The 13,792-nt window shown below is 40.2% G+C and overlaps 1 protein-coding gene across 3 annotated transcripts in view; it reads right to left on the bottom strand.

The window, feature by feature from the left end:
• The window catches only part of Diaph1 (diaphanous related formin 1), a 95,866-nt gene that overhangs the window by 68,094 nt on the left and 13,980 nt on the right, over positions 1-13,792 (bottom strand). The gene's annotated exons all lie outside the window — the stretch shown is intronic.

Here is a 13,792-nt window from a genome sequence, read left to right as displayed (position 1 = left end):
ATAAACAGAAAGGCCCTAAGCTACCTTCCACACACTAACAGATTTCTGCACAGACTCTGGGAAGGGGCAAGAGAAGTTACAACAACTTGGGGCGGGGGAGTAGAGAACTGAACAGATTCTAAAACCAGTGACCAACCACCTTATGAAAAGTGCTCCAGGCCGGGCGATGGTGGCGCATGCCTTTAATCCCAGCACTCGGGAGGCAGAGGCAGGCGGATATCTGTGAGTTCAAGACCAGCCTGGTCTACAGAGCTAGTTCCAGGACAGGCTCCAAAGCCACAGAGAAACCCTGTCTCGAAAAAAAAAAAAAGAAAAGAAAAGTGCTCCATTTCATTAGTAAACAACACAAAATAAAATAAAACCACGCTCAAGTCTGGCCTAGCTTGCAGGCCCCAACAGCTCGCACAGCCTCACCATCCCAGCCTTTCCCTAGACTGCGGCCTCCCTCAGCCTACACTGTACTTCTCAAGCTAACTCACTCCAGCAGGCTTGGCAGGATGATTGCTTCTCTTGGATAGGTGCCTTTCCTGGTGTTTCCAAAATAATAGCTACCTGTCTGACTCACAGTACTGAGAGTGGGCTACAATTTTCTTTAGGTTGCCTGCTCTACTTCTTCCAGACTAAAAGGTTCCTTGAGTGTAGAGCCAGGGACCTAAAGAGTCAATCCTTGGAAAGCCCTCAGCATCCATTCCACCTCTTCATTCTATCACTGAAGAAGCCAACACCAAACAGACAGAGTGAATCATCAGTCACACAATCAGAAGTCTTCAGACCCTAACGTGCCCAGATCTGTGTTCCCCACACTCTTCTGCTTTATTCCCACTTCATTAGCAGTAATTCTGCCATAGATAAGCAAGCATACACAAACTCGGCAAAGAAAGAAATGGCCATTTCCCTTGCTTTCCTGGAGCATCATTAGAAATGTATCTGAACCTTAAAAATAGTTTTTGGAGGCTTAGGATGTGCTCATTTGGTAGAGTGCTTGCCAAGTGTGTTGGAGGGTTCTGGGTTTGCTCTCAACACCATGTAAATCTTACACGTTGATGCACATCTATAATGGAGAGATGAAGGCAGGAGAATCAGTTCAACATCGTCCTTGGCTACATAGCGAGATCAAAGAAAGAGGGAGATATATGAGACCATGTTTCAAAAATATATATACTAAAACAAATATAAACAAAATAAAATAATCCACGTTTCAGTGTTCAACTTGTATTAAGGATCACAGAAGTAAACCATGCAGAAAAGCTGCAGTTCCCAAGAAAGTCCAACAGAGGGCAGCAACACCCAACAAAGCAAATAACAGCACAGACCAAATTCTATTTCTGAACCCAATAAAATATCCAAACACACAGCAAGCTCAGCTATTGAAATGGAAACCTGTTACTACAAGATACTGAGAACATGGCTTACTCACTCAGTGATGCATGTTTTCTCTTACAGATTCTATACACAGCGTTTGAAAAGGCTTTGTTTAATATTTGTTTAAATTGGTTGTTTTTTTTCTTCTTTCGGTTTTTTGAGACAGGGTTTCTCTCTGTAGCTTTGGAGTCTGTCCTAGAACTCACTCTGTAGACCAAGTTGGTCTCAAACTCACAGAGATCTGCCTGCCTCTGCCTCCCAAGTGCTGGGATTAAAGGCATGTGTCACCACCACCCAGCTTTAGTTTTAATTTTTTATATATTATTTATATGTGTAAAAGTCTGCATGTACAGATGTGTATGTGTGTGCCTGGTGTCCAAGAAGGACAGAAAAGGCATTAGACTCTGTGGAACTGGAGTTATAAGCACTTGGGAGCCTCTGGATAGGTACTAGGAACTGAACGGCCCCCTCCAAGTGCTTTAACTGCTGAGCCGTGTCTATAGTACCCACCCAAATCATTGGGTTTTTTATATTTTTTTTATTTTTATGGAGTCTGTGATGAAGATAAGGACATTTCTAGATCATGAGAAGTGAAAAATCTAAAACAATGTACTCCAAAGAGACAATGCTACTCAAGGTACACTTGTGCCTGGTGCCTTGATGTCCCTCCATCTTTTAAGACTCTGATCATCTACCCAGCTCTCAGTGCATCTACTCAGCGTCTTCCATGATCTGCAAATCCTTACGGTCCCCACCTGAGTGATACAGCATACTTGCTGTCTCTCCAATGGAATGCACTACATACTACCACTCAGACCTTCAACCACAAAAACAGAGGATGAAAGAAACATAAACACTGATCTAAAATCTTAAAATAGCAAAGCAGATCTGGTTCATGAAAAGATTAATAACTTCTAGGTAAAAGATAATAAGCTAGCTAGGCGATGATGATGCATGTTGATCTCTGAGGGCAAGGCCAGCCTAGTCTAGAAAATGAGTTTCAGGACAGCCATGGCCCTACAGAGAAATACTATCTCAAAAACAAAAAAAGGAAGGAAGAGAAGGGAAGGGAAAGGAAGGGAAGGAAAGAAAAGGAAGGAGGGAGGGAGGCAGGGAGGGAAGGATTTACCTAGGAGTAGGAGAAGCTACTCCAGTAGTTGAATCCCTAGGTACCCCACAAACAATCCAGCCTCACAGTGCCACTGGAAAAATACCCACCAGCAGCAATCTGCAAGCTTATTATCAGGAAAGGGTAAAGAGATGGCCTCTAGATTGGAATTACTGTTGTGGCAAACACTCAGCAAGTTTCCCCTACAATTCTCAAGAGGCTGGAACACTCTTCTCTGAGGTGGAGGTCCTAAAGCTACTGATCTAGTCTAAGATCACCCAGAGCACCACTGCCCAAAACAGGAGCCAGGAGACATAATGAACAATTACAAATTTTAACCCAAAAAGTAAACACTTTACTGTTACTTAGAGTACCTGAAGCTCTATGCCTACCTTTCCATTTGTTTATGGACTCTAAATACAGATTAAACATCTCCTGACGAAATTTAGCAACTGCCCCAGAAATACGGAGCTTCTTCAACTTGATAAAGTATCTACCAAAAACCAAACACCACAAACAATGAAGAAATTCAACATGACATTTCAAACATAAAACTGTTCCAACCAGCACTGCCTAAAATAAACTCCCTAGGTATAAATCTAACAAAGTATGTACAAGATCTAAAGTCATAAAATCAAAGAAATAGACAAATAAAGGATGTTCCATACTCATGAACAGGAAGATTTGATTACTTTAGGATCAATTTCTCCAAATTTAATCTACAGATTAAAACAACCCTAATTGTCGGGCGGTGGTGGTGGTGCACACCTTTAATCCTAGTACTTGGGAGGCAGAGAGAGGGGAATCTCCATGAGTTCGAGGCCAGCCTGGACTACAGATCCTGTCCACGACAGCCAGGGCTACACAGAGAAACCCTGTCTCAAAGCACCCCCTCCCCCAAAAAACCAAACTCAACAAAATCTCAAATTGTTTTGTGATTAACAACAAATTTATTCTAATGTTTATAAGACATCTACATTTAAAAAATATAGACACAGATCTTATGCCAAAATAAGACTCAAATTGGGAATGATGGTACACACTTGTAATCTCAACTAGACTAAAGAGGCTGGGGGTTGTGAGTCTGAAGTTCACCTAGGCTACAAGAGTGGGAGACTGTATCAAAAACTAAACAAACAGGGATGAGGAGGTGACTCATGAATAAAGACTTGTGACCTGGGTTCAATCCCCAGAACCCAGAGAGTAGAAAAATTCAACTCCTGACTAACATGTGCACATGCAGACACACACACACACCCACACATACACATACACACACATACATATACACATACACACACACATATACACACAGATACACACACACAGATACACACACACTTCATTCATTTAAAAATGATGGGAAAAAGGAAGCAAACAACTATAAAAACTACAATGTACTCTGTTATGGACTGAACTGAAGTCCTCACCCCCAAAGGCTTCTACTTTGAGCCTCAGTTGGTAGTAGCATTTTGGACGGTTGTAGAACTTAGAAGGTGGGGTCTAGGTGAGGGGAAATGGTCACTAGGGGGAGGTTCCTTGAAGTACATTATTCCTAACAGCTTGTTTCACCCCCTACTTTGTGGTAAACCATGAACTGAACAGCTCTCATCTGTTACATGTTTCTACTGCCATGATGGTCTGCCAAGCAACCATGGACTGAACCTTCCTGAGCCATAACAGATTCAAGCTGGTGTGACAGCAAATGCCTACAATCTCACAGAACAAGGCAGAGAGTTCAGAGTTCCTTCAAGTGTTTTCTATTTGGCACTTTGGTAACAGAGACAGTACCTAACATATGCCTGGATGCAAGGACAACAATGAAATGCCCTGTCACACTGCAATGAAGAGACAGACTCCCTCCTAACGGAGGGCGGCAGAGGTATATTTAGATGTAAAGTGCAAAAATTTTAATGACAAAGGACAATTAATAGGCTTTACTACTTTTCTGTCCTAAGAGCAGAGTGAACAACTTTAAACTTTAAAATAAATTCAAGTCATTCTTTTTTTCATTTACTTTTTTAAAGATTTATTTATTATATATACAACGTTCTGCCTGCATGCATATATGCATACCTGCACACAAGAGGGCACCAGATCTCATTATAGATGGTTGAGAGTCACCACGCGGTTACTGGGAATTGAACTCAGGACCTTCGGAAGATCATTCAGTGCTCTTAACCTCTGAGCCATCTCTCCAGCCCCCCCCCCCCCACCATTCTTTTTTCAAATGAGAAATAACCACCCTTTATTGGCTCCTCTTACTTTGGCGTTCTCTGCATTGTGTCTCCTAGTGACAAAGTATAAAAGCAAACGCATCTGATATTTGCTGCTTCAATATAACAGCTTAAGTGTAAACATTTGTAAGTTAAGGGCTATTTTTTTATTAAAAGCATATTCTAGAAGATGGATATCACACTGTATATTTATAATTCCACACTCAGGAACTATGGCAAGGTAATGGGAATTTTGAGGCCAGTAAGACCCTGTGTCGAAACAAAAACAAACTCTAATCCAGAAACTGGCAATATCAAATGATATGTTTGCATTTTCTCGATTTTTCTTTATTTATATGTATGAGTATTTTGCCTGCATATATGTCTGTCTATCACATGCATACTTAGTACCTGTGGCGGTCAGAAGAGGTCATCAGATACACTGGAACTGGAATGACAACAGGTTGTTAGCCTTCATGTGGGTGCTGGGAATCGAACCCAAGTCCTCTGGAAGAGCAGTTATCATTTTTAACAACTGAGCCAGCTCTTCAGCCCCTCAATGATTATTTCTTCAGAAATAAGTTAGAATTAAATTAAGTATTCTTTACATAATTATGAATCACTCCTTAAATTATGAGGCTCATTGTTCATCTTTTAATCTTTAGAGCCTACATTTTAAGTATTTTCTCTAAAATAATAATGTTATACAGCTAACATAATACATGTTATGCACCAAAAGTTAAAAAAATATTCCTATGAAATATTGTTTGTTTTTTTGAGAAAGGTTCTCATTGTACAGCCTTGGCTGGCCTGGAATTCATTATGTAGAGCAGAATGGCTTCAACTCATCTACCTGCCTCCCAGATGCTAGAATTAAAGCATGTGTCACTATGCCCTATGTGTGGACATACTGATATACCACAGTGGGCATTTCATAGTTTATATGTAGAGAAGTAAGAGTTAATTTATGCCCATACTGGGAAACTCTTTTAAAAATATTTATTTATGGCTCAATGGTTAACAGTGTACACTGCTCTTGCACAGCCCCCGATACCGTAAAGCTGTTTGGAATTTCTAAAAATTGGTTTAAATTCAGTTAAAATGATAAGATAGTTGCAATGCAGTTTGGAGACTAATATTCTAAATGATACACTTAAAATTAAAACTATTAAATAAGACAGTGCTCAATTTGTTACGATTTAAACTATTCTGGGCTCTGGGGTCTTGCTGGTAACCTGCCCCTACTCTAACTATAGGGCTCAGAAGATAAGAGCACTTGCTGCTCTTCTAGAGGTTCTGAGTTCTGCTCCCAGCACCCATGCAGCAGCTCAGATGTCTGTAGCTTCAATTTTAAGAGATCCAATCCAAAAGAGGTTATTAACTACCTGTTTACTCTCAAAGTCTCTTCAAAGAAACTGATACTGACTTTCAATAAAATTGCTGGATATGTGTCTCCCAGCAAAAATGCTCATTTTAAATTACTGCTCTACAAACGACAATGCAAAGACATAATAATTATACCAGTAGAAAATACGCATGGAAGACAAATCTAATAAAATCTATTACCTAAAACATACCAACAACTCAAGACTCAACAGTAGAGCCAGTTTACCAACCCATGAAAGACACACATTTAACACCAACAAAAAAGCTCGTAAGAAGCTGCTCTACAGCCTACGTCATCAGGGACACCCAAATCCCAAAATACAACTATAAGCCTCTGGAAATGGCCAAGAGGCAGAACCTTAGTGCACCCTAATGCTGTGTGGCTGCGGAACACCACCCAACAAAGCTCCTTGGTGTGTGGTGGTTTTTGTTTGTTTTAGAAAGAGTGTTACATAAATCAGGCTACGGTCAAACTCAGGCTAATCCTCCTGTCTCTGTCTCTTGAGTATGGGGATTATAGGTATGCACTACCATGACTGGCTTTCCTTGATATTTATTTGAAAAATTTATGTCTACACAAAAGCTTGTATACAAATTTTCATAATAATTGCTAAAACATGGTAAAAAGAAAAGATTATTTTTATTTATGTTTTTGTGTTTGTATGTGTAGTTGCCCCAGGGGCAAGAAGAGGACAGCAAATCCCTAGGAACTGGAATTACAAGCAGTGATGAGCTGCCTGACAAGGGTGCTGGGAACTGAACAGAGATCTCTTTAGTAAGTAAAGGAATAAACTTCAATACATAAAAGCCTATGGAAGCTGAGAAGACAGTTCAGTTGGTCATAAGGACCAGAGTTTGACTGTTAGTACCTATGTTAAAAACAAACAAAACAAGCTAGGTGTGATGGCTGGCTCTTATAAACCAGCCAGGAAGGCAGAGGCAGGAAGGACCACTGGGACTCCTTTACTAAAACAACCAGTTAAGCCAACTTAATGAGAGACCTTTCTCAAAAAAAGATGGATGGACCCTGAGGAATGACACCCAAGGTTGTCCTGTAGTATGTGCATAGTTGTATGCTTATATACACATGTCAGAACACATGTGTGCACCGTGAGTGTACAATTCAGATGAGCCAAGAACCTGGGCCAGGGTTAGACATATATTGTCAATTTCAAAAGCCAGGACAGAAACAGATGTTGATGATGACAGTCTTTAAAAGTCTGATGCAATTTTCATCATTCCGTTGTATTTTGCTTGCTGTTTTGCTTTTTTGAGACAGAGTCTTTTTTTAGTGGGTTTTTTGTTTGTTTGTTTGTTTGTTTTGCTTTTTGAGACAGGGTTTCTCTGTAGCTTTTGGTTCCTGTCCTGGAACTAGCTCTTATAGACAGACCAGGCTGGCCTCGAACTCACAGAGATCCTCCTGCCTCTGCCTCCTGAGTGCAGGGATTAAAGGCGTGTGCCACCATCACCAAGCGAGACAGAGTCTCAATAGATGTCCAGGTAGCTCACTTTGTAATTCAGCCTGATCTTGGAACTTATAGTCTTCCTGCCTCTTTGGTCAATGGAGTGCTGGGATTACAGGCAAATGTCACCACAAATGGCTTCATTGCTCCATTACAGCTGGTTACTCTCTATGCCTGGCATAGAACAAATATTCTTGGGGCTTCTTTGACCTCTCAGCTCTGCTAAAGTTCCTGTTTATTGTTATTTCAAGTCTTTCACTTGGTTTGTTCCTTTGTTTTGATGGAGCATATCCTAGAACAGCTTCCTGAAATACATGGGGATAAACTTTTTAAAGCTAAAATATGTAACAATGTCTATTTTGAAGTTATATTTGATTAACTGTTGTGTTTGGGTAGGGATTTGTAGGTTGAAAATTGCTTTTCCTCAGGTTTTTAAAGGGCCATTATAGTCAGGAAATGTGGGGTTGCTCTGGCACCCACATACTGCCCATTTTCATCCTTCTGGTCAATTCTGTAGGATTTTCTTATGGATGTTTTGAAATTTAACCATGTTGGGTCTTTGTACATTCTATTTTTATCCCCGCTTTCAGTGCTGGGAAATTTATTTTATTTCCTTGGTAACTTGTTCTTCTGTTTGTTGTTTTTTTCTTATTTGGATACTGGGTTTCCCATATTCTGAGCCTTGTTTGTACTTTCTTTTCTATTTAACTACACTCTTGTTATACTTGGGAGGGGGTGATTTTTTCCAATTCTTCAGCCCTTTTCTTCAGCTTTCATACTTTCTTTCTTCCTTTTATAGTTTTTCATTAGAAACAGGATTTCTCTTTGAGTACTGGAACACACTCTGTAAACCAGGCTGGCCTCGAACTCACAGAGATCTGCCTGCCTCTGCCTCCCAAGTGCCGGGATTAAAGGCGTGTGCCACCACCTCCTGGCTAACTTTTATATTTTCAATTCCTAAAGATCCTTTTGCTTTTGAATTTTTCTCTAGTAGATATTAATTTCTGTTTTTAAACCTTCCCCTCTATATAGCAATTTACTTCTACTTTCTCCTGTTAGGAAATGTCCTCAGATGTCTGACAATCGTATGTTGTCTGCTCATGGAAAGCAAGGGTCTAAACAATAGTTAGAAACTCTGGATGCATGGACTGTTGAATATTATTGTTGTTGTTTGTTTTGGGGTTTTTGGCTTTTATTGTTTGTTTTTGGATTCAGGGTTTCACTATGTAGCCTTGGCTGTCCAGGAACTTGCTCTGTAAACCAGGCTGGCCTTGAACTCAGATTTCCCGCCTTTGTCTCCTGAATGCTGGGATCAAAAGTGTATGCCGCCACCACCACCCAGCCATCATTATTATCATGTCTACAAGATGTGTATGCATAGGCATACAGTGCACATTTGACGATCAGAGGACAACTTCGTCAGTTTTCTCCTTTCACTTCTGCATGAGTTCCAGGGATCAAACTCAAGGTGCCAATCTTGACTAGCAGGCACCTTCACTTGCTGAGGCATGCAACCTGCCCTTGTTGTATGTGCTACTGTAGGGCACACTTGTTTCATATACATATTTTCAAGGACCACCACCATAATCTCTACAGAACGTTCCTATATGCCCCTGTCCTAGCAGCTGCACAGTTTCCCTCTTTACTAACATTCTATGACACATTTGCTATAATTAATGACCCTTCACTGAGATACCATAATCATCCAAAGGTCATAATTTACTCTATGGATCACTCTTGGTATTTCATGGTTTATGGATTTGAGCAAATACACCTAGAATAACCATTTCATTGCTATGAAAGTTCTGTCGACTGAGCCTTCCCATCCCCTTCCTCCTGAAGCCACTGGCCTTTTTCTGTCTTCATGGTTGGCCTTCTCTAAAACGCCATTCAGTTGGTACCTTCTTTCACTTAGTAGTACAGACTTAAAGTTCTTCTATGTCTTCCTATCTTGATCATTTCATTTTAACACTGAATGATATTCCATTGTCAAGTGTGTGTGTGTTCTGCCCTCCTGTCTTTTTTTTTCATATCTGAACTGTCAAAAACACTCACTCCATCCCACAGAATTTTCTTTCTGCCCTGATTTATTCAAGAAAGCTAATGCTGGTCATGGTGAGCTTAGGCACACAAAATCTACAACAGCATACTTCCCTAAGCATATTCCAGCTGATGTCTAAGGAGTTGGCTTTTATTGCAATCTTTCAAAATGCTCACCTATTTACCAGACCCCCCCTGACCTGCTGGTTCCCTGATATCCTTCTCAGATCTTTAGATTCTGACAATCTAAAGTTGAGTTATGCCTTCAAGATACTATGCAGTGTATCTCCTGGAGTCTCCCACCAACAGTGGTAATACTGCCTTTTCTGCACAGTCTAGATTTTTACTTGTTACTCAATTTTCATAATATTCCATTTATATGCAAATAATTATTAATAAAAGTACAGCGCTTATTCTACAAAACTCTTGCCAGAACTGAATGAGTAGATAAATATCTACACGTCATTAGCTGGTTAAGAAAAAGCTTAAGAGAATTGTATTTACTAAAAGAAGCTTTATCTTCTCAGAAAAATCTGTTTCATCAAGCCTTATTACATCAACATGAATTGACCACTGTGTACTGCATCAACAGTAACACCATAGAATACAATTGACAACGTACTGCAATGCAATAACCATCAATCAAAATAGAAATGAAAACCTGCTCTCTTCCTCCTCTCTTCCAGACAGTAATTCAGTTCCTGATTCAGTCACCACATACTAATGTATTATGTGGTAAGATAAATCTTTTGGCTACCATCTACAAGAAATCAGAAACTTCCTTGGGGCTAGAGAGGTGGCTCAATTAAGAACGCTTACTGAGGTCCTTCTATTGGATCTCAGTCTGGTTCCTAGAACCCATATGTAGGTGTTCATAACCACCTACAACTCCAGTTTGAGATCCAATACCTCTGGTCTCTGTGGGCACCTGCACACACATTATGCACATAAAACCACACAGGGACATACACATATACATAAAAATAAACAAATCTTTAAAAAAGAAATTAGACAGTAAACAATTTATTCTTTATAAGGAAACAGAACAGAAACTGTCAAAGGCAAGCCTTGTAAGGCCCCATAAGGCCAAACTAATTAAACTAAATGACTTTAAAGAGTCTGAAATAAACCCCGATAACTATTTACATAACAAATATAAATTAACTTTAACACTACTTTTGTATCCTGCATTTGTTATTGTGGTGACTTTATGTATGATTACTTTAATTTTTAAGATTTTATTTTTAATTATGTGTATGTGTGTCCACATCTTTATGGGTATACACAAATGAGTACAGGGCCCACAGAGGCCTCAGAGCTAGAGGTATAGATGGTTATAAGCTGGGTACTGGGAACTAAATGGGTCCTCTGCAAGAGTAGATGGGCCATCTCTTCAGTCCCAATATGCTGGGCTGATGGAACTAAATCTGCCAGTCACACAGAAGTTCTTTTGCACGCCTAGTAACACATCTGTGCCTACTGTAAACTCAAAGATGTAAGAAACTTCATCCAGATTTATCTCTAAATGATTCTATAAATTTTGGAATTTTAATCGGAATCAGAAAAAGGGCACAGAATACTAAAAATAATTAATAAGCTTCTCTTGACACAGACTGTTTATATAGCCAAGTAAAAGGTAGTTACATAGTGTTCTTAGCAATAATCTAATAAGAGAATATTACTATTACTCTGAACACAAAGTATATTACACAGGAAAAAGTGACTCCAATTCTAGGGCTATGTCCCTATTGTTAATCATGGACAGTTACTGCATGAGCCACGTGGCCAGCAAAGGGGAAATACAAACCCACAAGTACAAAACCACAGCTCAGTACTTTCTAAAGATTTAGTTCAGGCTAATGTAACCACCTGTAACTTTTATGTTTGAGCTGTCTGAGCTCCTGGCCAAGTGACTACCACAACTGCATGGCTGAACATCAGTTGGACCCACACTGTGTGATGAACCTGGGCAGACCAGGATCCCCGAGAACTCGAGTTTTCTCATCACTGCAATCAGAACGCAATTCACTAACTACCTCGGTCTATGCAACACCCTTTTGTTGTTGTTTTGTTTTTGGAAACAGGGTCTCTTTATGTTATCCCTACCTGTCCCGAAACTTAATATTTAGACCAGTGTGCTGGTTAGTTTCTATGTCAACTTGACACAAGGTAGAGTCATTTTGGAAGAACGTACTTGAACCAAGAACACTCCTAGCACTCAGGGAGGCAGAAGTGTGTGGGTCTCGAAGTTCAAGGCCAGCCTGGTTTACAGAGGGAGTTCCAAGACAGCCAGAGCCACACAGAAAAACTGTCTTGAAAAACAAGAAACAACTCACCAAGGCCAGCTGGTCTGGGTCTGAAAAAGCATGGGATAAATCCGGACTAGCTAAACATAGCGGACAATGAGGGATACTGAGAACTCAAGAACAATGGCAGTGGGTTTTTGATCCTACTGCACGTACTGGCTTTGGGGGAGCCTAGGCAGTTTGGATGCTCACCTTACTAGACCTGGATAGAGGTGGGCGGTCCTTGGACTTCTCACAGGTCAGGGAACCCTGATTGCTCTTCGAGCAGATGAGGGAGGGGGACTTGATCAGGGGAAGGGGAGGGAAATGGGAGGCGGTGGCGGGTAGGAGGCAGAAATCCTTAATAAATAAATAAATTTAAAAAAAATAAAATAAAATTGATAATGCAATGATCAGAAAATTAAAAAAAAAAGAAAAACAAGAAACAAAACAAAACAAAACAGAGCAGGCCATGAGAAACAAGTCAGTAAAAACTGCACTCCCCCATGGCCTCTGCTCCAGTTCTTGCCTCCGGGATCCTCTCCTGACTTCCCTGGACGCTGCTGTAAGCTATAGGATGAAACAAACCCTTTCCTCCCCAACGTGCTTTGGGTGATGGTATTTAATCACAGCAACAGAAACGCTGCCTAAGACAACCAGGCTGGCCTATAAAATTAGAGACCTGCTTGCCTCTGCCTCTCAAGTGTGTGGTTTAAAGGCATTCATGCTTTTTTTCGACTACCTACTTTTGGGCTAATTCAAAGCAAGGAACATACTAGTGCAGTAGACTTCTAAGATGCGACCCCAAATCTAAACTATCACAGACTGTCACTAACAATAGAGAAAGTTACAAACTGACTTCTAAGAAAGACTACTTAGTAGGTCTGACCAACCACACAAGTGCTTCAAATCCAGATGCTATGACACATAGATTCGGCATGCCATTCTTGGCCTGAAGATTAAGGAGGCCAAAGCACAAGAATTATAGGTAGCCTCTGAAAGCTGAGTGCTGTACCAAACTGAAAGTCAGCAAAGAAACAGAGCCCCACAATTGTGAGGGACTGAATTCTTCAATTTCAGACTCTAATGAGTGTGGAAGCAGACATCCCACAGAGCTCAACTGACATCTTGATTTCAACCCTGTCACACTCTGAGAACCCACGCACACTGTCCACACCATACTTTAAGTTGAGTGATAATCACACAGCAATAGGAAATTCATACATTATTCCATCTACTGAAATCCAGATTTATTTAGATCTAGTTTTAAAAGAAAGACTTTGAGTTTTGATTTTTATTTCCGAGACGCTAGAAGTAATTGTAACTCCTTGTGCTTTAGTTCTGCTAGAAACTAAACAATGGCCAGCTATGGAGGCCTGTCTATAATTCTAGAGCTCAAAAGGCATAAGCAGCAAGATTGTGAGTTTGAGACCAGCCTGGCTTTATAGCTATTCTAAGACCACCCCCTGGCTATACAGGAAAACCCAGTCTTAAAAGTGGATTTGAAGGGGGTACCTGGTTCAAAAAGAGCAAATAACTGCACACACCTCTCAGGATCACTGTTACCCTAAGTAAACAGAGGGCGAAAGATCACCCTGTGAAAGTGCTTTCTGTCTTACTACAGAAAGGCTTCTAGTAAAGTAAACCCTTGATCACTAAGCAGGCAACACTGGACTTCAGGAACATGCTGTGATTTAAAACAATTCTTTGTCTATAAATTTATACTTAGCCATCATCTACACCAGTTTCTTATTTTTTATATGTCAGATCCTTCTTAATAGATGTTTGTTGCTACTCTCTGTGGCTGTTATGTGGTACAGGAGCAAAAGTTGTGTTTTACTCACATGATCTATCTTAAGCTATATTTTAAATTAACACCACTATAGATTTTGAAGCACCATCATAAGCAAGCATAGTATATTTTTAATACTA

Source organism: Microtus pennsylvanicus, chromosome 4, assembly GCF_037038515.1.
Source record: "Microtus pennsylvanicus isolate mMicPen1 chromosome 4, mMicPen1.hap1, whole genome shotgun sequence".
Lineage (NCBI taxonomy): Eukaryota > Metazoa > Chordata > Mammalia > Rodentia > Cricetidae > Microtus > Microtus pennsylvanicus.
Note: the sequence above shows the minus strand (reverse complement) of the source record. Positions and strands in the feature narration are given on the sequence as shown.